Source organism: Schistocerca serialis, chromosome 3 (assembly GCF_023864345.2).
Source record: "Schistocerca serialis cubense isolate TAMUIC-IGC-003099 chromosome 3, iqSchSeri2.2, whole genome shotgun sequence".
NCBI classification, from domain to species: domain Eukaryota; kingdom Metazoa; phylum Arthropoda; class Insecta; order Orthoptera; family Acrididae; genus Schistocerca; species Schistocerca serialis.
The window spans coordinates 1,072,954,057-1,072,980,149 of NC_064640.1; the positions used below are offsets into that span (position 1 = coordinate 1,072,954,057).

At 40.9% G+C, this 26,093-nt stretch overlaps 1 protein-coding gene across 1 annotated transcript in view; it reads left to right on the forward strand.

Moving 5' to 3' along the window:
* The window catches only part of LOC126471505 (uncharacterized), a 151,192-nt gene extending 138,002 nt beyond the window's left edge, over positions 1 to 13,190 (forward strand). The window contains exons 7-8 of the mRNA XM_050099724.1: positions 1,590 to 1,814; positions 12,093 to 13,190. The gene's annotated coding sequence lies outside the window, so the exon portion shown is untranslated. The remainder of the gene's footprint in view (positions 1 to 1,589; positions 1,815 to 12,092) is intronic.
* Positions 13,191 to 26,093: the final 12,903 nt, after the last annotated feature.

The window sequence follows — 26,093 nt, forward strand, 5'->3', positions numbered from 1 at the left end:
CGACCTTAAACAAAAATCGGTTCCACACATTTTATTAGCCACTTATGTAGATGTAAACTGTGAAATTCCACTTTTATTGCTCGAGTAGTTTACGAGAAAAGGTTATAGAAATAATGGTTCAAAATGGTTCAAATAGCTCTGAGCACTATGGGACTTAACATCTGAGGTCATCAGTCCCCTAGAACTTAGAACTACTTAAACCTAACTAACCTAAGCACATCACACACATCCATGCCCGAGGCAGGATTCGAACCTGCGACCATAGCAGTCACGCGGTTCCGGACTGAAGCGCCTAGAACCGCATGGCCACTGCGGCCGGCTAAACAATGGTAATTGAAAAATAAAATCCTTATAAGATGTTTGTCATCATGCATTGTCAACCAAAAACTGCACAGAATATCAAGCATTATGTTGTACATAATAGCCTCAAGTTTTAGTATTTTAGCTGTCATATTGTTGGAGATACATATGTTAAAGTACAAGAAGACATTTTGCCCTATGCCTGTCCTTAGAGAGTATCATTTTCTTATTAGTACTCTCCACATTCAGGAAGACCTTCAGGGTTTGATGATGATCATTCAGATGCTTGAATCCACAATGATCCAGGTTGGTGTTCTTGAGGACTGCCAAATGTGATGAACTATGATCATTTCACCATCATATGATATTTGCATGCAGGGGGGAAGGTTCAAAAATTGGCTGCATGGATACCACATGGTCCAAGCCAAAATCACAAAAATCAGTGGGTAGCCATATGTGCGTCTCTGCTTATTTATCGTCCACTGGCTCGTGAACAACACTGACCATTCCTATCCTGTATCGTGACTAGTGGTGAGAAAAGGTTCCTTTATGATAACGTAAGGAAAAGAAATGAGGCTGAGCCCAAATTAAGCAGCAACTCCCTGCGTAAAGACCTGTGCACATCCACAAAAAATAATTTTATGCATCTGGTGGAACGGCAACGGAGGGGTGTACTTCCCCAAGGTGTAACAGTCACTGCTGACGATAACTGTCAAAAACTGACACATCTTGCAGATGTAATCTGAGAACAGTGACCAGGAAGATGGGGTCAAGCGATGCTGCTCCACAATAATGCATGCCTGCATTCTGCTAGACTGACAGGAATTGGATTGGGAAGTCACACCACACCCATCTGATCTTGCACCCTCAGTTTTCACCTTTTCTACTCTCTATCAAACAACCTTAAAGAAAATTCATTTCTGGATGAAAATGTGCTTCAAACATGGCTCAACAAGTTCTTTGCCTCAAAACCAAATGATTTCTACTGCTGCAGAACTGAAATGTTACCCCAGACGTAAATAGTGATGGAGAACATATTATTGACGACTAAAGACTGTTATGTGTGTCTTTTGTGTTTATTAAACTTATGGAAAAATGCTACGAACTTATGCACTAAACCGATACATTGTATTGGAGTTTAATTGCTTTTACTTGAAGATATTCATAATTTTTTGATTTCCATCAAAGATTCTCTGTTTTGCTGGCAACAACTGGAAGTAAAATCCATTACAATTTTCTCTACCAGCTTGTCCCCAAATAAACGACAGCACACTCGTGGTTTGTTTCAGATTGGACGTGACAGATTGCAGAACACTCGGCGGGGCCCTGTTCCCCTACCTCGTCGGGCTGCCGCGACTTCACACGCTTTGAATGGAAAATATGGCTTTTGCGAGGCTGCAACCGGGTGTGAGCAGCATCCTCGAATTGTCAGGTGTGCGCTGCCTGACATTCGATTATTCCGTTGTCGCTGGAGTGCCATTTGAAAAGTTTCCAGAAAAGCTCGTCAATCTCAGGTAACAAAAGATCTACACCTGTTAGATTACCCTGCAATTCACACTGTGTGTTTGGCAATGGGTTCCTAAATATAGAGCATACCAAGAAGTGGTACAGAATGGGACAGTGCTTTAATGCCACTGCTTATCAGTATGACATCCTGAAGACACATTCCAGTTGGAAACGGCTGTCTTCCAGCCACATATTTGAGCCATCGTATCCCTCTACAGTTTTTACCCAGCGTACTTCCCTCCAATAACAAACTGACAATTTGTTTGTGTCCCAGGTTGGGACCTACTGACAAATCCTTTCTTTTAATCAAGTTGTGCCATAAATATTTTTCTTCCCCAGTTTCTGTCTACTTTCTCCTTGGGTATTCGATTTACCCATCTAATCTACAGCATTCTTTTGCACCATCTTATTTCAAAAACTTCTATTCTTTTCTTATCTGAACTGTTTATTTTACATGTTTCACATTTATATGAGGCTTTACTCCAGCCAGAAAAGACTTCCTAAGCTCTTTTTCAGAAGTGATTTTCTTCATATTTTCACTTGCTGCTTCACGTCTTCTCTACTTTAACCAGCATCATTTATTTTGCTGCTCAAATAGCAAAACTCATTCACTCGTTTAGTATCTCATTTCTGAATCTGATTCTCTCAGTACTGCCTGATTTAATTTGACTACATGCCATTACCCTCATTTTACTTTTGTTGATGTTCATCTTATAATCTCTTTCCAAGGCAGTAGCCATCCTGTTAAACTGCTTTTCCGAGTCATATGGTCCCTCTGACAGGATTATAATGTCAGCAGCAAACCTTTTCTCTGTCAGAATTAAAATGTCGCCAACAAACTTCAAACAGAAAACAACACAACTAAGAAATTAACAGGAAAGCTACACCTTAATAACATCATATTCGTATAAATGATTGACAGGTAGATAATAAAATGAAATTAAATTAAAGCATCGTCAGAAGAGCTCATAAAGGGAGCAGCACAGTACTGATCAATGAAGAGCAATATATAGAAAAAAAATCAAAGATTTCATCTGTGGTGTCACCGCCAGACACCACACATGCTAGGTGGTAGCTTAAATCGGCCGCGGTCCATTTAGTACAAGTCGGACCCACGTGTCACCACTGTGTGATCGCAGACCAAGCGCCACCACAAGGCAGGTCTCGAGATACGATATAGCACTCACCCCAGTTGTACGGACGACATTGCTAGCGACAATACGGACGAAGCCTTCCTCTCATTTGCCGAGAGACAGTTAGAATAGCCTTCTGCTGAGTCCATGGCTACGACCTAGCAAGGCGCCATTAGCCTTACTTAGTTTGAGAGTTATCGTATAAATGTCTCAAGAAGAACGCTGTATTCATCAAAGAATAAAAGTTAAGTATAAAGCAGCTACGTACTTTTCTTGCTACCATTCAATAGTTATCCTGTTCCAGACTTGACGCCGGTCGGCGTGTGTGTACGCGTGCCTTTCTTTCGGCTCCCTTCCCAGTGTGGCGTAGCAAGCTTGTTACGCCACAACATCATCTCCTTGAACAATATCAGAAAACTGAAATCCAATCCAGCAGCACATTTCCTGACACACATAACAAACAATTTCAAAGACATCAAACACATACTCACAGGTAAACAAAAACAACACATCACACAGAAGAACCCAAAATCTCCAACACTCAGAGGCTGACCTGAGGTTCACAAACCCCTTATTCCAGTGAGGGCCATTATCAACTTGATGAATGCACTACCTACCATGTGGCAAAACACATGAAAAAATTGTAACACAGCAATATGAAATGAAGAGCAGCAGAACAGTGAAACACACAAATGAGTGCATAACACAAATAAAAGACTTACACATATCACAAACAGCACCTCTCATAATTTTCAACAAAGAGAATATGTACAACTTGATACCCAGTGCAGACACAATAAAACTAATTGAAGAAAATATACTGACGTTTAACAAACTACCGGCAGAAATGAAAAGACCAAAACCCTTCAAGCAATCACATCCAAAAATTACTTCCAGTTTGAAAAGGAATTTTACTTACAAAAAGATGGCCTTCCAGTGTGATCGTCAGTATCAGAAACATTGGCAAACATATTTATCAGCCACATAGAAAACACATTCTTTGATAAAAACATCATAAGGAAATGACACATAATTGTTTACTGGTACAGGTGGCAGGGGTAAAATACAGGGAACGAAAGGCTATTTACAATTTGTACAGAAACCAGATGGCAGTTATAAGAGTCGAGGGACATGAAAGGGAAGCAGTAGTTGGGAAGGGAGTGAGACAGGGTTGTAGCCTCTCCCCGATGTTGTTCAATCTGTATATTGAGCAAGCAGTGGAGGAAACAAAAGAAAAATTCGGAGTAGGTATTAAAATTCACGGAGAAGAAATAAAAACTTTGCTGTCTCTGATAGAATTACAGTGACATCGGCAAACCTCAAAGGACTTGGAAGAGCAGTTGAACGGAATGGACAGTGCCTTGAAAGGAGGATATAAGATGAACATCAACAAAAGCAAAACGAGGATAATGGAATGTAGTTGAATTAAGTCGGGTTATGTTGAAGGAATTAGATTATCAAAATCAAATACATTTCGTGGATATAACAATAAAGAGAGACAGCAGTAGGCACACATTTGACATATTTAGAAAGTGAAGAGCCACAGATACAATTACACATGCTTCAACCAACTATCAGTAAAATAAAAAATTATCAGCCCTATGACATATACCACTCAGCCAAGAAAACCATGAAAAAGAATTCAACCATACAACTAATTGCCAAACAATGTTTATAAAATCCATATAGTGCAAAAGACTCAACCCCAAAATCAAAATATAACTAAAGAAAAATGAAAACAAGCAGAGAACACAAACACCTAAAAATGCCATAGACACTACAACACACACAGAAACACAAACTAACAGACATAACTAACAGAAAGAAATGGCACAATTTAATATACACACAGAATAACAAATACACTAGAGAAACAGGGATTACACATTGCTTATGGAGTGAGATACCCATTCCTGTCACATTTACAAACAACAACAGACAAACCAGATATATACCAAGGAGTGTACCACCGAGACTGTATGCTCTTCCTAAAGTGCATAAAGAAGGTCTGCCTTTACGGCCTATAGTCAGTAATATTGACGCACCCACATATGATTTAGCCAAACATCTAGCTTCTTTGTTGAGACCATTTGTTGGCAAATGTTCACACCATATACGGAACTCTGCTGATTTTATTAATAGACTGGGGGCTCTCCACTTAAGGCGGGGTAGGACGTCAGACGGGCCGACTTGGAGCAGGAGAGGCACCACAGGACATTTTATTTTCTGCTGTCTATACTTTTACAAATAAAGTCATAAAACTTTGTCAGCATGACCAGGAAGGATTCAGTATTCACAATCATAGCAGTGGAAGTGCAAAAATATAACAAAATGATTTTTTTTTAGGTATGAAATTTCATCATTTTTTCGCTTACTGTTGGCTGCATTTGTTGCTGTAGGTACATTTTTCTTCACAAGTAAGAGAGATTCTTTGATGAATTTTGCACAGCATACAAACCATACTTACAGGTGTATGAAACTCTAGAATTTTCCAAATCTATTAAAAGCTGTGGTAAAAATTGAGATAATTAACTACAAAATTTAATTTTTTTTCTAAACATAAAGTATAAAACATAACAGCTCATTCATTTTTTCAAAAATTAAATAGATTCTAGAGTTTCAGACAGCTGTAAGTACGGTTTGTATGCTGTGCAAAATTCATCGAACAGTCTCTCTTACTTATGAAGAAAAGTGTACCTATCGCAACAAATGCAGCCAATAGTAAGTGGAAAAATGATGAAATTTCACATGTAAAAAAAATTATTTTGTCATGTTTTTTAACTTCCGCTGCTACGAGTGTGAATCCTGAATCCTTCCTGGTCGTGCTGACAAAGTTTTATGAATTTACTTGTAAAAGTATAGACAGTGGAAATTAAAATGTCCTGTGGTGCCTCTCCTGCTCAAAGTCGGCTCGTTTGACGTCCTACCCCCCTTAAGTAGTTTGGATCTTCTAGTGAGTTTTGATGTAATTTCCCTTTTCACAAAAGTACCTCTTGCAGATTCCTTGATTCTAATTGGTCAACAGTTTGAATCAGACATTATGTTGAAACAAAGCAGTACTCTTTCCTCAACTTATTTTATGTTTAACCAGGAATATTATGAACAGTCTGACGGTGTCACCATGGGCAGCCCTCTGTCTCCTCTGGTGGCTAACCTCCTTATGGAGGATTTTGAGGAGAGAGCACTTGAAACAGCGGTCTGTAAACCAACTGTTTTTTGGAGCTATGTCGATGACACTTTCATAGTGTGGCCCCACAGAGAAGAAAAGTTAATGGAGTTTTTTCATCATCTTAACTCCATCCATGAGAATATTCGATTTACTATGGAACTAGAGAAAGATGGCTGCCTTCCATTCCTGGATGTTTTGGTCAAACAGAAGAGCGACGGCACTGTGGGACATTCTGTCTATCGGAAGCCCACTCACACTGATTTGTATTTGCATTCATCAAGTTGCCATCACCCATCCCAGACTGTGAGTGTACTTAAAACCCTTGTACACAGGGCACACACGGTGTCGGATGCAGAGAATTTGCCTATGGAACTGGCACATTTGAGGATGGTGTTCAGAGACAATGGGTGCTTGACCCGGCAAATTAACAGGGCCTTCTCAACTAGAGCCAGGAACCGGGAAGTGGATAAAGAGGAGAACGTCCCAGCCAAATCCCTAGCTTTTCTTCCCTTTGTCGGAAATATCTCCTTCAAGATAGCAAGGATTCTTAATCATTTTCATGTGAAAGTGGTTTTTTGTCCACCTTCTATGATTTCGGATTTGCTGGGATGGATGAAGGATGATTTGTCACTGCGGAAGGCGGGAATTTACATAATACCATGTTAATGTGGTATGGCCTAAATAGGACAGACAATGCGTACAATGGAAGAGTGTTGTACAGAACAACAACGATGCACTCACCTACTGCAAGCCAGTAAGTCTGCAGTTGCGGAACATTGTATTTCTAATGGACATTCAATGGAGTACTACAAAACTTCGATTTTGGCCACTGCAAAAACTTTTTGGACTCCATTATCAAAGAATCAGTGGAAATACGCATTGCGGGAAATCTAATGAACCGTGACAGTGGTTACCAATTGAATAATGCATGGAATCCCATCGTCTCCGAAATTTGCTCGAGACGAAGACCCCAGAAGAGTTCGATAGCTGCGGCCAGTGACAATACCCACGGCAGCTGAGTATTGCAATTCCACCAGCGAGGGTGCTGCCACTGGGAGGTGTGGCCCTATCTGTCTCTGCGACTGCAACGCATGTGCAGCATTACTATCAGTGCACTATATAAGCTGGAGTTGAGAACGTCTTTGTCAGTCCTCGTTCCACTCACCTGAAGATGGTTGGCAGTTGTACAGTCGAAATATCGTGCAGTGAAGTTTATGACGACTGGCTGCAAGCCCGAAATCTTTTTGAACACAGGAATATACTAGTTAGAATGCCAAGAACATGAACCAGTATATCTGGTGATGACAGGTGGGAATTTCAAAACAAGGTGGCGGTGGTGGTTGTTGGGATGTTTAAGGGGGACTAAACAGCTAAGGTCATCAGTCCCCCTCAAAACAAGGTATAAAGAACTTGTAAGAAGTTGGAAATATAAGAATAGCAATTCTACCTCTGCTGGATACCTGATAAAACAAGGGCATGAACTATCCAACATGGAACAGGACATGAAAATTATTAAGGTGAACAACTACAACAAAAAAACTCCAGACATTACAGGAAAACTTTCATATACAAAGAGTCCTTGCAATGAATAAGGAAGTACTTAATGAGAAAATCAATAAAAGCAGTTACTCACAGATCAGTCATTAAAACAATAATAGAGATGTGGAACATCTCTCTCTCTCTCTCTCTCTCTCTCTCTCTCTCTCTCTCACACACACACACACACACACACACACACACACACACACACACACACACACAAAACAAATGAAAAATATCAAGCCATACACACAACATAAACAAAAGACGAAAGATAAGCACACAGCGACAATTGGCATTACCCGTGGTAAACACCACATGGTGAACACATAGTGAAAGTGCAAGTGAGTTGTTGCAATAAAGGTGGGTGAAAAAATAACAGAAATCCGCCATCTGGATTATGGGGAACAAGCGAACACATCTCCAGGACCACACATATGAACTAGCATCAATGGAAATCATAAGTAACACCAAATGATAATTTAACCTCATGAAACTAGTGCTATAAATGTTGTTTCTAATCGGAAAAACAAGAGAAAAACATAAGAAAACATAACATAGTAACATATTTGGACTACTACCTAATGCATTTTTATCATAGATATAAAAACAAATATGTATTTCAGGCCACTAAAGATGCTTCATAAATGAAAGAAGTGAAACGCATATGGCAAAAAACAAACTGCCTTTCATTTAGTTGCAAAGACAAAACGTACCTCCAAGAAAAAATATTTCTTATCGCTGAACTTCAAAACCCTTTCCAAATTTTTTGTCCATATCTGTCACAGCTTCCCAACATTTTCACTGAATAATATTATGATAGCTGCAACCCTGTTTCACTCCCTTCTCAGCTGCTACCACCTTCATTTTATCTGCATCTTTTTCCACTCACATGAAGCATATGATACCACCTGGTGTCACTGTAACTCGATCCCATGGCTCTGATTTCAAGCTTCGGGAATCTGCGAGTCCAGTGGCTACACATACTCCTTATTTTTTTTTCTTTTAAGATGTCTTGAGGCCTTCAGCTGCCATTCTCTTTATTTCCTGTACGATTGTACAATTTCGGCCTTAGGCCATTTTCAAGTATTTTTATGCATGATTTTTTAGTAGCAGATTATGTCATTCACATCGTTGTTCCTGTGACATCATGTTATGCTCATAAAATAAATCCAATGTGTTCATGCTATTTTAGGAGCATATTACTTTTGAGCAGTTACATTACATAACATTTTTATTGGTCCTTTTGATCATTTGTTGTACAAGGTATACTGTACAATATTGGACAGTTCATTGTGATTTACAATACATGTTTTTAAATCATATAACAGTATTTAAATTGTTTTAGCCTTCATATTATTACAACTGAAGGTTCAGCTTCCATACATTATATTTAACGCAAATAATTATCTTTTTTCTTTTTAGGTATTTGGCAATAAATTTTTATGTTTCAAGATATTCATTTATACTATAATAACATTTTTGCAATAGATATTATGGACAGCAGTTTTAAATCTTGAAATGTCTTTTATTGTTTTAATGTTTGTAGGTAGCTTATTGTATAGTCTTGTTTCCTTTTGCAACTACTTGAAAGTAACACGCTCCTAAAATAGCGTGAACACTTCGGATTTATTTTATGAACATAACGTAATGTCATAGAAGCAATGACTCATATGACATAATCTGCTACTAAAAAATCATCCATTAAATACTTGAAAACGGCTGCTGGTAAACCTTTTGGGATGTGAGGTCGTGGTCTGAGAAACTCTTCTGTTCCTGACGTTTTGTCCAGGACTGTGCTGGACATCTTCAGAGGCAGTCCTCTGCCGAGTCTTGCCGACTGACTGGTCGGACGTCCGAGAGCGACATATATACTGTAGGAAAGGGGGCGTGGTCGAAGTAACATGTGATTAGCAGAGATAATCCTTGTCAAAGATAAAACTTAACTATCGATTGTCATCTTGTCAAAGATAAAGTTGTCTAGCGATTCTGCAGAGCTACAGTCCATATGTCACTAAGTTTCATTGCCTCCTCTTTTCTGTTAAAATCATCTTGATGCTTATAAATTTCAATGGCTTCTCTACATAACTGTGGATAATAATTTGACGTTGTAAATAAAATTTCTGTTTCAAAAAACTTCACTTCGTGGTTTCCCGACTGAAGAGCATGCTCTGCCGATAGGAAAAATAGAGAAATCAGCTATAGCAGAGACTTTTGTGCTCTTTTAGCCATGTATTTACACTCCTCTTGGTAGTTCCAATATAAACTTTACCACACGTACACAGAATTTTGTATACACCACATGTCAACACAGGAGGGTGTTTATCCTTCGCAGATTGCAGCACTTGACTTATTTTCTTTGTTGGTGTAAAGACCGGTCTGATGTCATGTTTCTGTAAAATCTTACCAATCTGATCTGTTACTTTTTTAATAATACCTGAAAATGGCCTAAAGCCAAAATTGTACAATCGTACAGGAAATAAAAAGAATGACAGCCAAAGGCTACAAGAAATCTTTCAAAAAATTGCACTGAAAATTATAGACTCCTTATATGACGACTTTTGCTTGTGGTACGGCTATGAGTCCATGGCCTTAGCTGAACGTCAACTTCAAGGTGTCGTACAGAGAGCCCATTCTTGGGACCTGTAGCAAGGCTCCCAGTTTTCCTCCAATAAAGCACATATCATACATTTTTGTCGCCACAACACGGTCTGTGCAAATCGAAAGCTCTACTTAGAAATCCAGTGCCGTGAGATACATTGACCTTCTTCTGGGCTCCTATTATAATAGACACTGTTACACCATACCTGTCAGCTTAAAACAAGTTGGATGCAGAATCTCAATGCTCTCCACTTTCTTACGTCTTTTTCCGCTTTTGTGTGTGGTTCGTACTGCACAGCTTGTAACGGTCGTCATCACTCGGGTACTCTTTCCAGATGGTCCTTCCATTTAATTCTAAATTCATATATCTTATCATTTTTTTATTCAACTTTGAACTGTTTTTGTAATATGCATTTTTATTTTGTCTATTTTTGCGTATCCTTTCACCATTCATAGGAATCTCATTTCCAGCACTTGAATCTTATTTTTTAGTGCATAATGATTGGTATATACGTTCATAGTGTTTTTCCATAAGTTTAATAAACACAATAGATACTCATAACAGAGACTTTAGTCATCAGTAATATATTCTCCTTCACTGTTTACAACAGTCTGCCAATGCCGGTGTAAATTTTTGATTCTACGACTAGAAATCGTTCTTTCGAGACGAAGAACTCGTCGAGCCACTTTCAGAGCACATTTTCATGTCGAATTGAATTTCCTTGAAGGTTGTTTGATGAAAAGCAGAAGGATGAAAATTTTAGGGTATAAGATCAGGTGAATAAGGTGGGTGTGGAATGACTTCCCTACCCAACTCCTATGTAGTGTTTTTTGTCAGTGATGCAAAATGCAGTCTAGCATTATCGTGGAGTAGCATCGCTTCACGCAGTCTTCCTGGTCGTTGTTCTCAGACTGTGTCTGTGAGATGTCTCAGCTCGTAACAATAAATATCAGCAGTGACGGTTACACCCAAGGGAAGCAATTCGAGGCACGCCCCACCATCACTGTTCCATCAGATGCATTACGTTATCTTTTGTGAATACGTGCAAGTCTTTGTACGGACAGTTGCTAATTTGTTTGGGCCTTAACCATTCCTTTCTTTTCCTAATGTTAGGATAAAGACACCATTTCTCGTCACCCGTAAGGATCGGTCGGAGGTGTTCACGAGTCAGTTCACGAGGAGCGAGAATAGGTGCAAGTACAGCCACCTGTTCATTTTTATGATTTCGGTTTAGTGTGTGCGGTACCCATTTGCCCAATTTTTGAACCTTCCCCATTGCGTGAAAATGTTGCACAATGGTGGAACGATCACAGTTCATCACATTTGCCAGTTCTCAAGCACTCGGCCCTCAGTTTTCTACTCTACTCACTATCTCAAAATGACAAAATGGCAATATGTGAATGCAAGTAGCAACAGCAAACTACAAAGAAAAACTGATAATTGCTAAATAAACCCATAGCGACTGGATTACCGATAAGCAAAACAAAAACGCTATGAAGTTGTTCGCCAAACTAATGTTACACTTGTATTTCCTGCAGCCATTTACCCCCTTGCCTCGTTCAGCCCCTCTCACTCTGGAACTGCTCCTTCCCTGTGCGTACTGCCACTCTCCTCTTGTTACCTACCCCCCCACCCCCCCCCCCACCCCCTGCACCCTTTCCTACCTCGTATCCCAGTATGTCACTTCCTTTTAGATTCTTTTCTCATTGTTTTCTCTGAGATAAATATGAGCCTCCATGTATATAATTAAATTTTCTGTTGTTCAAACATGCACAATATAGAGGTAACTCCATTGGATGGCCACGTTGTCACAGTAAAAGCAGTGTTTTCATTCTTATCACAGGGAGCTGGGAGTCAAAGAGTGTCAAGGTGACCCGAAGGCCGTAGAAGGGCTGGCCAAGCAGATGCCCCGTCTTAAAATCCACGGCGTCATTCGACCTTTGTAACCGGCTTTCTATGTGTCCGATAACGAGAGTGGTGCAGAACTTGAAGAGGAGGAGAATGTGTTGCTTCGCAGTGCAGAGGAAGCAGTGGATGACTGGAGAGTTGCAGTGATAGTTAAAGAGTGATAACGATGTCTAGGATTAAAGCAGTATATCTGTTCTCTTTCTAGAGAATATATAAAACTGATATGATATTTATAGGGAACTAATTTTAAATACTGATTGCATCTCAGCTGGAATATTGTAACTGGGCCAAAATTTAATACTTCTCAACTTTTGTTACTAGACTGTGTGTCGTAGTGGACTGCTGCAGGCTGTCAGGTCGAAAATATTTATTTTGGGTGTAACGTCACATTAACATTGGTGGAAACTGTTTTGAAACAGGGTAATTACAAGTAATTGTGGAAGTGTGTAGAAAGAACATAAATTATTTACAGTAATATTAGGAAAAGGATAGTGTGCAACTCAGTGGGTCATCTTTACACTGATTAGCAGACAAGTACAACGAATAGACTGTTATACATTCTAGCTTCTGGCCGTGTTCGCTCGTGCGAACGTATGCGTATTTTCTTTGCCAAAGGAGGCTCTGACAGAAAGCGGTAATGTGTAACAGTCTTTTAGTTGTGCCTGACTGCCAATCCTTTTCTTAAAATTGTTGATATTCCAGCCTGAAGTTTCCATTGTTTAACCATCTGCAATAGTGTTTGAATTCTGGCTTTAACAATCTGCAATGACGCTCGGTTTCTCGTCGTAATGACAGTGGATTTGAAACAACTTTTTCTTTACGAGATAAAGTGGCAAGACTGATGAGGTAGCCATTCTTAAATATCACTGGCTGGACTAGCATGTATTATTGTGTACAGTAATTAATTTAAAATAGTTATGAAATATTTGTTATCTGTTTATCCAAAAAAAATTTTCTTGCTTATTTATTCACTTTTTATTTGTATTATGTGCAAGTTTCATCAAAATAAATGTTCTCTTTGTGGTAATCTGAAGTTAGAAACTTTTGTCAGTTTTTATGAACTAGTGAAACAATAATAAATTATCACCAGATACCCTATTATTTTAAGTGTCAATTATACAGGTATTTATCAGGTTACTACTAATTAACATTTTTAAACTTGGCGATATCACGTTCCATTCAGAGCAACGTACCCCTTGAGTTATAAGATGTGATCGACTGTGCTTAATTTATGTCTCTGTACATCTGTGTCATCAGAAAATCTTCTTTAAAGTAATGAGTTCATAGTTCATGTCCGAGAGAGGGGGGCGGGCGGGGGAAGGAAAGAAAGAAATACCCAGAAGGGGAGGAGGAAAAGAAATGAAACTTCACAAGTTGAGAGGGTATGTGATGTAGGAATGATTACAGAATGGAGTCAAATTTACAAAATCTTGGCAGTACGAGCCCACTTAACCAGTATGATGTCGCCCCCACTCTGGCCTGGATGCGTGCACTGACATGGCTGGGAAGGATGTCGTACACTGGCTGCATCCTCTCCTGAGGGGAGCCGGCCCCCAGCTGGCACTCAGTACCCTGCGTACTGGCACTCGGATAGGCTCGATGCCCGAACTGGTCTCGTGCATCTTCTATCAGTGGCGAAACTGGCGATTGTTTTGTTTGCAGAACTCCCTCAATATCGTGCCGTTGTAACATTTTTAATCAAACCAGGTGGATTCTTTCACGCTGTTACATTTTTCTCCCCCACCACTAGCTCCCTCATCCCCCGCCCCGCCCCCTTTCCTTTCCTTTGTGTGTGTGTGTGTGTGTGTGTGTGTGTGTGTGTGTGTGTGTGTGTGTGTGTGTAAACATCATTGGCTTATCATTTGTATGGCAGGTGTGCACAATATCAAAAGTCTCAAATATTAGCTCAGGCTAATTTTATTATCCATTACATTCGTCTGGTTACCTAGAAGCTATTAGTGTAATTAGTTTACTAAAAACTGTGCTGACTACAAATACCAGTAACATAAAACATTGTTATCATTGTTCATGTGTAAACATCTATCTCATTACTGGCTTTCAGATAAAGTATTTATAGATGCAGCTAATGTCGGGAAACTGGTGGTGAGTTTTGCTCACAACTAGTTTCAGAGTAATTAGCATTTATAGTTGAAGCGTTGTTACCAAAAACAGAATACCATTTTTTGGCAAACTAAGCAGCATAATCCAATAGCAATTATTGTTTTATTTAAAATTCCTCAGTCACACTGTGGTGGGTGTACTGTAAGACCTTCGGTACACACACCATCAGATTATATGACTTGTCACTCTAACGAAGTAGTCGAGTGTCAACAATATGTCTCATGGTCCTATCGTGGCGTGTTTATCTTCTGCCATTTGGTCAGACGATAGAAATGGCACTTGCACGCTTAGAGTAGCAGATTGACGGTGAACAACTTTAAACAGAACTTGATTAATTTTCACACACATTTATTAAAATAATAACAAGCCTAAAAACTACTTAACTTGGTTCTGGATGCTATTTACAATTGACACTCTGAAGTTCCTTTGTCAAGTATCAGAGACATGTGACAATAAGATTAACGTACCAAGACCAAAGTGTCTGCCATATTCCTGTACACAGCCGTGAAGGTAAATGAATAATCTTATTAGGCGCAAACTGAAACTTGACTATTGACTGGTGCAGACAAATGCAGACTGGTACAGACTAATGCAGACTGACTAATCGGAGGTCTGTGCACTTGTTATAATACCTCGAGCGTTCAGGTATCACTGCGCGAGTGTGATCCGCAAGGACAAAAGGTTCTACGTTAGCAGCAATCTCATTGGCTGCGTTACATATTAATACGCGGATCGGCGGAAGCAGAATTTGGTCCATCTCTTAAGACAGCGCCATCTCGTAGTGCGGAGACGGACGAACGCTGCGCCTGCGCTGTTGTGCTTAGCGGGGCGCGCTCTAGTGGGAAAGTTGTGTACGCGCTAACTACGCGGAACTATGTACACAACACACACAAATCTTATTCCACTATTTGACCGAGCGAGGTGGTGCACGGTGAGCACACTGGACTCGAATTTGGGAAGTTGACGGTTCAATCCTGTGTCATACACATTTAGGTTTTCTGCGATTTCCCTACATCACTCTACGGAAATGCCGGGACAGTTCCTATCGGAGAGTGCGGCCAATTTCCTTCCCTGTCTTTGACACGATCTGACCTCGTGCTCCATATCTAATGACCCCGATGTTGACAGGATGTTAAATCCGACCTTCCTTCCTCGTTTCCATTATTCACAAATAGAAATCTTTAGCTATAATTTGTAAAAGGACAGCAAGTAACAGTAACTGAATGTACTGCAGATTTTTGTACTTTATAAAAGAGAGGTTGCTAAGAGCCACACGAGTCAGTCTCCAGAAGTGTATAATGTGAGCGAGATCTGTTCCAAAAATTGCTGCACACTGTCGGCAGAAGAGTTAGCACTGTGTACTGAGTTTTATATGAATTTCACATCTGGGAGATCATTCTGTAGTTTAATTGCAAATTCACAGTGAATCATTCAAAAGCAACAACTAATCTCGAGAACTCTGTCAAACTTCGACAACGGTTTCTGGAAACTGTAACGACAGTATTGGACTGTGACCTGTGTTATCTCCAAATGATATTTACTGTGCATATCATTTTCATTTTGATGTGATTAGTTACTTGAAAGGATAACAATTTAAGGATGTTAATCGGTGACTGTGTTAATTGAACGTCAGCCACACATAGACTTCTGTCACTTTAGTGTTTAGGTTACTACACTTGAACAACCGTCATCATTGTAACATCAGTAGAGTGTACTATGTGGCTTATCCTTTATCTGTGCATAAATTACAGTGACTGGGACTCAGATCTGACCATAAACAAAAAGTTATTTAATATCAAAGTGCAAATAAAGTGTTTTGGATTCTAAATCTGGTGCAGACAGTATCATTTGACACAGCCTATTTTTGACAATCACTTTTCAGCCAAATCCGACGGAGGTGCTTCTACCGATGATATATTAGCACGGGTAAATAGGGTAATGTTACAACTTGGGAGTGTTATGCCATCAAAACTGGTGCCAGAGACAGGGAATTGTATGGCACTGTTCTGGATGTCTTGTCCAAAAATTACCTCGAGCAGATAGTTAGAGAACCAACTCATGAGGGTAAAATCTTAGACCTCCTGGCAACAGACAGACCTGGACATACAGAATCAGTTAACATAGAGGAAGGTATCAGTGACGTGACAGCATCTGTGACGACGGTGAGCCGTGTGGCTCGATCGGCGATATTCCCACCGCCGGTACGGGTCACCTTTCCAGTGGTGTGTGCAGAGCACACGGTGGCGCCACCTCCTGGGCCGATCGAGGAGGGAGGGGCTTGTGCTGTAAATTGTGGCCGGAATAGACTACTTGGTTCTGTGCTGTTGACTTCATTTTCTTGGCCGGCCATTCCTACTCCTACTGAGTCTGTCCTTGAATGTGTTAATTTCAACTTGCTTAGTTCAAATGGTTCAAATGGCTCTGAGCACTATGGGACTCAACTGCTGAGGTCATTAGTCCCCCAGAACTTATGTTAGTTAGGTTTAACTAGTTCTAAGGACATCACAAACATCCATGCCCGAGGCAGGATTCGAACCTGCGACCGTAGCGGTCGTGCGGTTCCAGACTGGAGCGCCTTTAACCGCACGGCCACTTCGCCTGGCCACTTGCTTAGTACGCAAGGTTCTAGTGAGAGCTGTATGTGATGTCACGATTAACGTTTACTAGGGCCTGGAGTGCTGATACATTCTGTTTGTAGATTGCTACTGTCAGTGTTAACCGCCATTGAAAACAGTTTGTCTGGCCCTTGTCTAAGTGCCGCCCGGTTATTGTATTTATATCACATGACGGAGTTAAGCTGGCTAGTTGCTATAGATATACATGGATAAAATGTTCCCTGGATATATTTTGCTGCGAATTGCAATAACATTACTGTTACGTTTCTATCTGAAGCGATAGTGTCTTTGAGAGACACGTTGTTGTTGTTGTTGTGGTCTTCAGTCCTGAGACTGGTTTGATGCAGCTCTCCATCCTACTCTATCCTGTTCAAGATTCTTCATCTCCCAGTACCTACTGCAGCCTACATCCTTCTGAACCTGCTTAGTGTATTCATCTCTTGGTCTCCCTCTACGATTTTTACCCTCCACGCTGCCCTCCAATGCTAATTTTGTGATCCCTTGATGCCTCAAAACATGTCCTACCAACCGGTCCCTTCTTCTTGTCAAGTTGTGCCACAAACTTCTCTTCTCCCCAATCCTATTCAATACCTCCTCATTAGTTACGTGATCTACCCACCTTATCTTCAGCATTTTTCTGTAGCACCACATTTCGAAAGCTTCTATTCTCTTCTTGTCCAAACTGGTTATCGTCCATGTTTCACTTCCATACATGGCTACACTCCATACAAATACTTTCAGAAACGACCTCCTGACACTTAAATCTATACTCGATGTTAACAAATTTCTCTTCTTCAGAAACGATTTCCTTGCCATTGCCAGTCTACATTTTATATCCTCTCTACTTCGACCATCATCAGTTATTTTACTCCCTAAATAGCAAAACTCCTTTACTACTTTAAGTGTCTCATTTCCTAATCTAATCCCCTCAGCATCGCCCGATTTAATTTGACTACATTCCATTATCCTCGTTTTGCTTTTGTTGATGTTCATCTTATATCCTCCTTTCAAGACACTGTCCATTCCATTCAACTGCTCTTCCAAGTCCTTTCCTGTCTCTGACAGAATTACAATGTCATCGGCAAACCTCAAAGTTTTTACTTCTTCTCCATGAATTTTAATACCTACTCCGAATTTTTCTTTTGTTTCCTTTACTGCTTGGTCAATATACAGATTGAATAACATCGGAGAGAGGCTACAACCCTGTCTCACTCCTTTCCCAACCACTGCTTCCCTTTCATGCCCCTGGACTCTTATAACTGCTATCTGGTTTCTGTACAAATTGTAAATAGCCTTTCGCTCCCTGTATTTTACCCCTGCCACCTTCAGAATTTGAAAGAGAGTATTCCAGTTAACGTTGTCAAAAGCTTTCTCTAAGTCTACAAATGCTAGAAACGTAGGTTTGCCTTTTCTTAATCTTTCTTCTAAGATAAGTCGTAAGGTTAGTATTGCCTCACGTGTTCCAACATTTCTACGGAATCCAAACTGATCCTCCCCGAGGTCCGCTTCTACCAGTTTTTCCATTTGTCTGTAAAGAATTCGCGTTAGTATTTTGCAGCTGTGACTTATTAAACTGATAGTTCTGTAATTTTCACATCTGTCAATACCTGCTTTCTTTGGGATTGGAATTATTATATTCTTCTTGAAGTCTGTGGGTATTTCGCCTGTCTCATACATCTTGCTCACCAGATGGTAGAGTTTTGTCATGACTGGCTCTCCCTAGACCATCAGTAGTTCTAATGGAATGTTGTCTACTCCCGGGGCCTTGTTTCGACTCAGGTCTTTCAGTGCTCTGTCAAACTCTTCACGCAGTATCTTATCTCCCATTTCATCTTCATCTACATCCTCTTCCATTTCCATAATATTGTCCTCAAGTACATCGCCCTTGTATAAACCCTGTATATACTCCTTCCACCTTTCTGCCTTCCTTTCTTTGCTTAGAAGTGGGTTGCCATCTGAGCTCTTGATATTCATACAAGTGTTTCTCCTTTCTCCAAAGATCTCTTTAATTTTCCTGTAGGCAGTATCTATCTTACCCTAGTGAGATAAGCCTCTACATCCTTACATTTATCCTCTAGCCATCCCTGCTTAGCCATTTTGCACTTCCTGTTGATCTCATTTTTGAGACGTTGGTATTCCTTTTTGCCTGCTTCATTTACTGCGTGTTATATTTTCTCCTTTCATCAATTATATTCAATATTTCTTCTGTTACCCAAGGATTTCTATTAGCCCTCGTCTTTTTACCTACTTGATCCTCTGCTGCCTTCACTACTTCATCCCTCAGAGCTACCCATTCTTCTTCTACTGTATTTCTTTCCCCCATTCCTGTCAATTGTTCCCTTATGCTCTCCCTGAAACTCTCTACAACCTCTGGTTTAAATATGTCTGCTTGTGTCTGTATATGTGTGGATGGATATGTGTGTGTGTGCGTGAGTGTATACCCGTCCTTTTTTCCCCCTAAGGTAAGTCTTTCCGCTCCCGGGATTGGAATGACTCTTTACCCTCTCCCTTAAAACCCACATCCTTTTGTCTTTCCCTCTCCTTCCCTCTTTCCTGATGAGGCAACAGTTTGTTGCGAAAGCTTGAATTTTGTGTGTATGTTTGTGTTTGTTTCTGTGTCTGTCGACCTGCCAGCACTTACATTTGGTAAGTCACATCATCTTTGTTTTTAGATATATTTTTCCTACGTGGAATGTTTCCCTCTATTATAACCATATATATATATATATATATATATATATATATATATATATATATATATATATCTAAAAACAAAGATGATGTGACTTACCAAATGAAAGTGCTGGCAGGTCGACAGACACACAAACAAACACAAACATGTGTATGTTTGTGTTTGTTTGTGTGTCTGTCGACCTGCCAGCACTTTCATTTGGTAAGTCACATCATCTTTGTTTTTAGATATATATTTCCTACGTGGAATGTTTCCCTCTATTATAACAATATATATATATATATATATATATATATATATATATATATATATATATACATATATATATATATATATATATATATATATATATATATATATATATAAAAAAAACCCGGATGGTGTAACACTGTGCCTAGATGTGCTGGCCGTGCACCAAGGCATGTTTAGCCACAGGGTGATCCTCATTACCAACAAACACTGGCCGCCTGTGTCCATTCATGCGAATGGACAGTTTGTTGCTGGTCATTCCCACATAGAATGCGTCACAGTGTAGGCAGGTCAGTTGGTAGATCACGTGGGTGCTTTCACACGTGGCTCTGCCTTTGATCGTGTACACCTTCCGGGTTACAGGACTGGAGTAGGTGGTGGTGGGAGGGTGCATGGGACAGGTTTTACACCGGGGGCGGTTACGAGGGTAGGAGCCAGAGGGTAGGGAAGGTGGTTTGGGGATTTCATAGGGATGAACTAAGAGGTTACGAAGGTTAGGTGGACGGCGGAAAGACACTCTTGGTGGAGTGGGGAGGATTTCATGAAGGATGGATCTCATTTCTGGGCAGGATTTGAGGAAGTCGTATCCCTGCTGGAGAGCCACATTCAGAATCTGATCCAGTCCCGGAAAGTATCCTGTCACAAGTGGGGCACTTTTGTGGTTCTTCTGTGGGAGGTTCTGGGTTTGAGAGGATGAGGAAGTGGCTCTGGTTATTTGCTTCTGTACCAGGTCGGGAGGGTAGTTGCGGGATGCGAAAGCTGTTGTCAGGTTGTTGGTGTAATGCTTCAGTGATTCCGGACTGGAGCAGATTCGTTTGCCACGAAGACCTAGGCTGTAGGGAAGGGACCGTTTGATGTGGAATGGGTGGCAGCTGTCGTAATGGAGGTACTGTTGCTTGTTGGTGGGTTTGATGTGGACGGACGTGTGAAGCTGGCCATTGGACAGGTGGAGGTCAACATCAAGGAAAGTGGCATGGGACTTGGAGTATGACCAGGTGAATCTGATGGAACCAAAGGAGTTGAGGTTGGAGAGGAAATTCTGGAGTTCTTCTTCACTGTGAGTCCAGATCATGAAGATGTCATCAATAAATCTGTACCAAACTTTGGGTTGGCAGGCCTGGGTAACCAAGAAGCAAACCTCAACCACCTCTCATTGCACACAAACCCAGTCTCTCCCATCTACTCAGTCTCCCACTTCCAGCTCCACTGCCTCCAAAACCTCGAAATTCCAAGCAACACAAACTGGCACCATAACACCCTAATTCAGTAGTTAACCTTTCCTCCAAACCTCTCTCCCAATCTGAAACCTCTGTCCTATCCAAAGGCCTCACCTTCAGCCCCACTCCCAGATTCAACCAAACAGCCCTCGTCAAAGATTTACTGTCCTACACTCGTACTCTCTGCTGGAAGTATCACTTTGCCACGAAGAAAAATGATCCTAATCCTACCCCTAATGATCCAACTCCCCAAGACACTATCCAAATTGAACCCTGCCTGGAACAGTTCCGTCCTCCGTCACAGTGGGACCCACCTCCTCTTCCTCAAAATCACCCTCTCCAAACCTTCCAGGAATTTCTGACTTCCAGCCTTGCCTCTCAATCCTTCTTAAAAAACCTTAATCCTACTCCCAACATCACCACTGCTGAAGCCCAGGCGATCCGTGATCTGAAGGCTGACCAGTCCATCATCATTCTTCCGGCGGACAAGGGTTCCACGACCGTGGTACTTGATCGTCGGGAGTATGTGGCTGAGGGACTGCGTCAGCTTTCAGACAATACCACATACAAAGTTTGCCAAGGTAATCCCATTCCTGATGTCCAGGCGGAGCTTCAGGGAATCCTCAGAACCTTAGGCCCCCTACGAAACCTTTCACCTGACTCCATCAACCTCCTGACCCCACCGACACCCCGCACCCCTACCTTCTACCTTCTTCCTAAAATTCACAAACCCAATCATCCTGGCCGTCTCATTGTAGCTAGTTACCAAGCCCCCACAGAACGTATCTCTGCCTACGTAGATCAACACCTTCAACCCATTACGTGCAGTCTCCCATCCTTCATCAAAGACACCAACCACTTTCTCGAATGCCTGGAATCCTTACCCAATCCGTTACCCCCAGAAACCATCCTTGTAACCATTGATGCCACTTCCTTGTACACAAATATCCCGCATGTCCAGGGCCTCGCTGCGATGGAGCATTTCCTTTCACGCCGACCACCCGCCACCCTACCTAAAACCTCTTTCCTCATTACCTTAGCCAGCTTCATCCTGACTCACAACTTCTTCACTTTTGAAGGCCAGACATACCAACAATTGAAGGGAACAGCCATGGGTACCAGGATGGCCCCTATTCATGGGTTGCTTAGAGGAAGCCTTCTTGGTTACCCTGGCCTGCCAACCCAAAGTTTGGTACAGATTTATTGATGACATCTTCATGATCTGGACTCACAGTGAAGAAGAACTCCAGAATTTCCTCTCCAACCTCAACTCCTTTGGTTCCATCAGATTCACCTGGTCATACTCCAAATCCCATGCCACTTTCCTTGATGTTGACCTCCACCTGTCCAATGGCCAGCTTCACACGTCCGTCCACATCAAACCCACCAACAAGCAACAGTACCTCCATTACGACAGCTGCCACCCATTCCACATCAAACGGTCCCTTCCCTACAGCCTAAGCCTTCGTGGCAAACGAATCTGCTCCAGTCCGGAATCACTGAAGCATTACACCAACAACCTGACAACAGCTTTCGCATCCCGCAACTACCCTCCCGACCTGGTACAGAAGCAAATAACCAGAGCCACTTCCTCATCCTCTCAAACCCAGAACCTCCCACAGAAGAACCACAAAAGTGCCCCACTTGTGACAGGATACTTTCCGGGACTGGATCAGATTCTGAATGTGGCTCTCCAGCAGGGATACGACTTCCTCAAATCCTGCCCAGAAATGAGATCCATCCGTCATGAAATCCTCCCCACTCCACCAAGAGTGTCTTTCCGCCGTCCACCTAACCTTCGTAACCTCTTAGTTCATCCCTATGAAATCCCCAAACCACCTTCCCTACCCTCTGGCTCCTACCCTTGTAACCGCCCCCGGTGTAAAACCTGTCCCATGCACCCTCCCACCACCACCTACTCCAGTCCTGTAACCCGGAAGGTGTACACGATCAAAGGCAGAGCCACGTGTGAAAGCACCCACGTGATCTACCAACTGACCTGCCTACACTGTGACGCATTCTATGTGGGAATGACCAGCAACTAACTGTCCATTCGCATGAATGGACACAGGCGGCCAGTGTTTGTTGGTAATGAGGATCACCCTGTGGCTAAACATGCCTTGGTGCACGGCCAGCACATCTTGGCACAGTGTTACACCGTCCGGGTTATCTGGATACTTCCCACTAACACCAACCTATCCGAACTCCGGAGATGGGAACTTGCTCTTCAATATATCCTCTCTTCCCGTTATCCACCAGGCCTCAATCTCCGCTAATTTCAAGTTGCCGCCACTCATACCTCACCTGTTATTCAACAACATCTTTGCCTCTGCACTTCTGCCTCGACTGACATCTCTGCCCAAACTCTTTGTCTTTAAATATGTCTGCTTGTGTCTGTATATGTGTGGATGGATGTGTGTGTGTGTGCGAGTGTATACCCGTCCTTTTTTCCCCCTAAGGTAAGTCTTTCCGCTCCCGGGATTGGAATGACTCCTTACCCTCTCCCTTAAAACCCACATCCTTTCGTCTTTCCCTCTCCTTCCCTCTTTCCTGATGAGGCAACAATTTGTTGCGAAAGCTTGAATTTTGTGTGTATGTTTGTGTTTGTTTGTGTGTCTGTCAACCTGCCAGCACTTTCATTTGGTAAGTCACATCATCTTTGTTTTTATATATATATATATATATATATATATATATATATATATATATATATATATATATATATGGACACACACACACACACACACACACACACACGTACTTTTTGATAGTAAAATTTGTTACGTTACAGAAACGGCATCTCAGAAGAATTGGGCGATTATTGTTGCTAAATGTTGTAATCCTTTTAAAGTAGAACAACATAAGAAAGTCTGTGTACAATCACTAAGAACTGTAAGAGACTGGATGTGCTCTCTAGACTTAGGAATCATTAGTGGCATGAAAATATGTGATGTATGTAGGAAAAAGATTAGTGACAAACACAAAACAGAAGAAGTAGTTTTACCTTGGAGTATCGAAAATGTAAACGATTCTTTTATTGATCCTCAATCTTCCGTAGACTATTTCAACAAGTCTTTGGAACTCATTGGTTAGTCACCACTAAAGAAGAAAAATTTTTCTGTGCCTACCTATACAAAGAAAACACTTGATAAAATAAAGTCTAGCTTAGAAAAGAACTTACTACCAGAATCGAGCCCTGAAGAAGTTATTACCGAACATTCCGAAGATGAATCAGAGATTACTCAACAGTTAAAAGAAAAGTTTGCTCAAACAACAAAAAGAAGTGAAAACATGATGATTTTGTCTATCTTACCTATGAGTTGGAGCTGTCAGAAAATAGAAGAAGAATTTGGAGTGACAAACTACATGGCTGGGGCAGTAAAACTGTTAGGATTTGACAAAATTCCTTTTTCTTTTACTAATCCTAAACCTGGAAGAACTCTAAATGAGTATATTGTTGACTGTGTAAAAGACTTCTACAATTCTGACTATGTTAGTAGAATGGTGCCAGGGAAAAAAGATTGTGTGACTATAAGAAATAAAGATGGAAAGATCCAGGTTCAAAAGAGGCTAGTGTTGGCAAATTTGCAAGAAATATAGCAATTACTTAAGGAAAAGATCCCTGCAAACAAAATTGGGTTTTCCAAGTTTTGCAAATTAAGACCAAGGAACTGTATCGTGGCTGGAAGAAGTGGCACACATACTGTTTGTGTGTGTACCTTACACCAAAACATTAAACTAATGATGAATGGTGCTAAGATGCAAAATTTTGTTTTGGATGGAGATGTAACTGCTTTGAAATTTTATCATTCCTGCCTAGCCAAGATGATGTGCAATCCACCATCGTAACAATGTTTTATGGATATTTGTAAAGAATGTCCTGGTGTCTCTAGACTTAAAGATCTATTGAATGCAAAGTTCACTGACAATATGATTGAAGTTAACTACAAAAAGTGGGTAACTGTAGATAGGTGTTTAATGGAAACTGTAGTAAAAAGTACTGATGACTTTATGGATGAGTTTCTGGACACTCTAATGAAGGTAAAAACTCATTCATTTATAGCTAGTCAGCAGAAAGAATACTACAGCGAAATCAAGGACAATTTAACTGAAGGCCATATAGTAGTCAACTGTGATTTTGCAGAAAACTACTCTTTTGTAGTACAAGATGAAATACAATCATTCCACTGGACTACCACCCAAGCTTCACTGCATTCTTTCATCATATATTATAAATGGGAGGGAAAACTAAAACATCTGCAGTATGTCTTCATATCAGATTGCCTGAATCATAATCCAGTCGCTTTCTACGTATTCCAGAAAAAACTGCTAGAAATCATGAAGCAAACCTTGTCTTTTGCACTTGAAAAGATTACTTAATTTTCTGACGGCAGTGCTGCACAATATAAAAATAAGAAAAACTTCTTTAATTTGTGTTTGCACAAAACTGATTTTGAAGTTGAGGCAGAGTGGGAGTTCTTTGCAACATCCCACGGCAAGAGTGCATGCGATGGCCTCGGTGGAACTGTTAAGCGGCTAGCTGCTAAAGCCAGCTTACAAAGACCGTATGACCAACAAATATTAACACCCAAATCACTTTATGTCTTTGCCATGGAAAACATAAAAAAAATTGACTTTGAATATTGCTTAACAGAGGACTATGGATTGACCAAAGAATACTTACTTCCTCGGTTTAGTGACTGTGGAAACACAAAAGTTTCAATCACTTTTGACTCATATAAACCCTGCACAGATAGTCAAATTACTGTCAAGCCCTATCATTTTAGCCTGGACGAGTCTCTTTAATATGTGACAACACTGAACCAAATAACACCGTCATATATGGAAAATATTGCTGCTGGTTTTGTGACAGTAGCTTACGATGACTCTTGGTGGCTAGGATCCATTGAAGAAAAATACAGGGCATGTACTGAATAAATTTTTTTCACCCAAAGGGTCCAGCCCTGTCTTTTTACTATCCACAACCAAGAGATATATTAGATGTCCTAGGAAATACTCTTTTACAAACAGCAAATCCAACA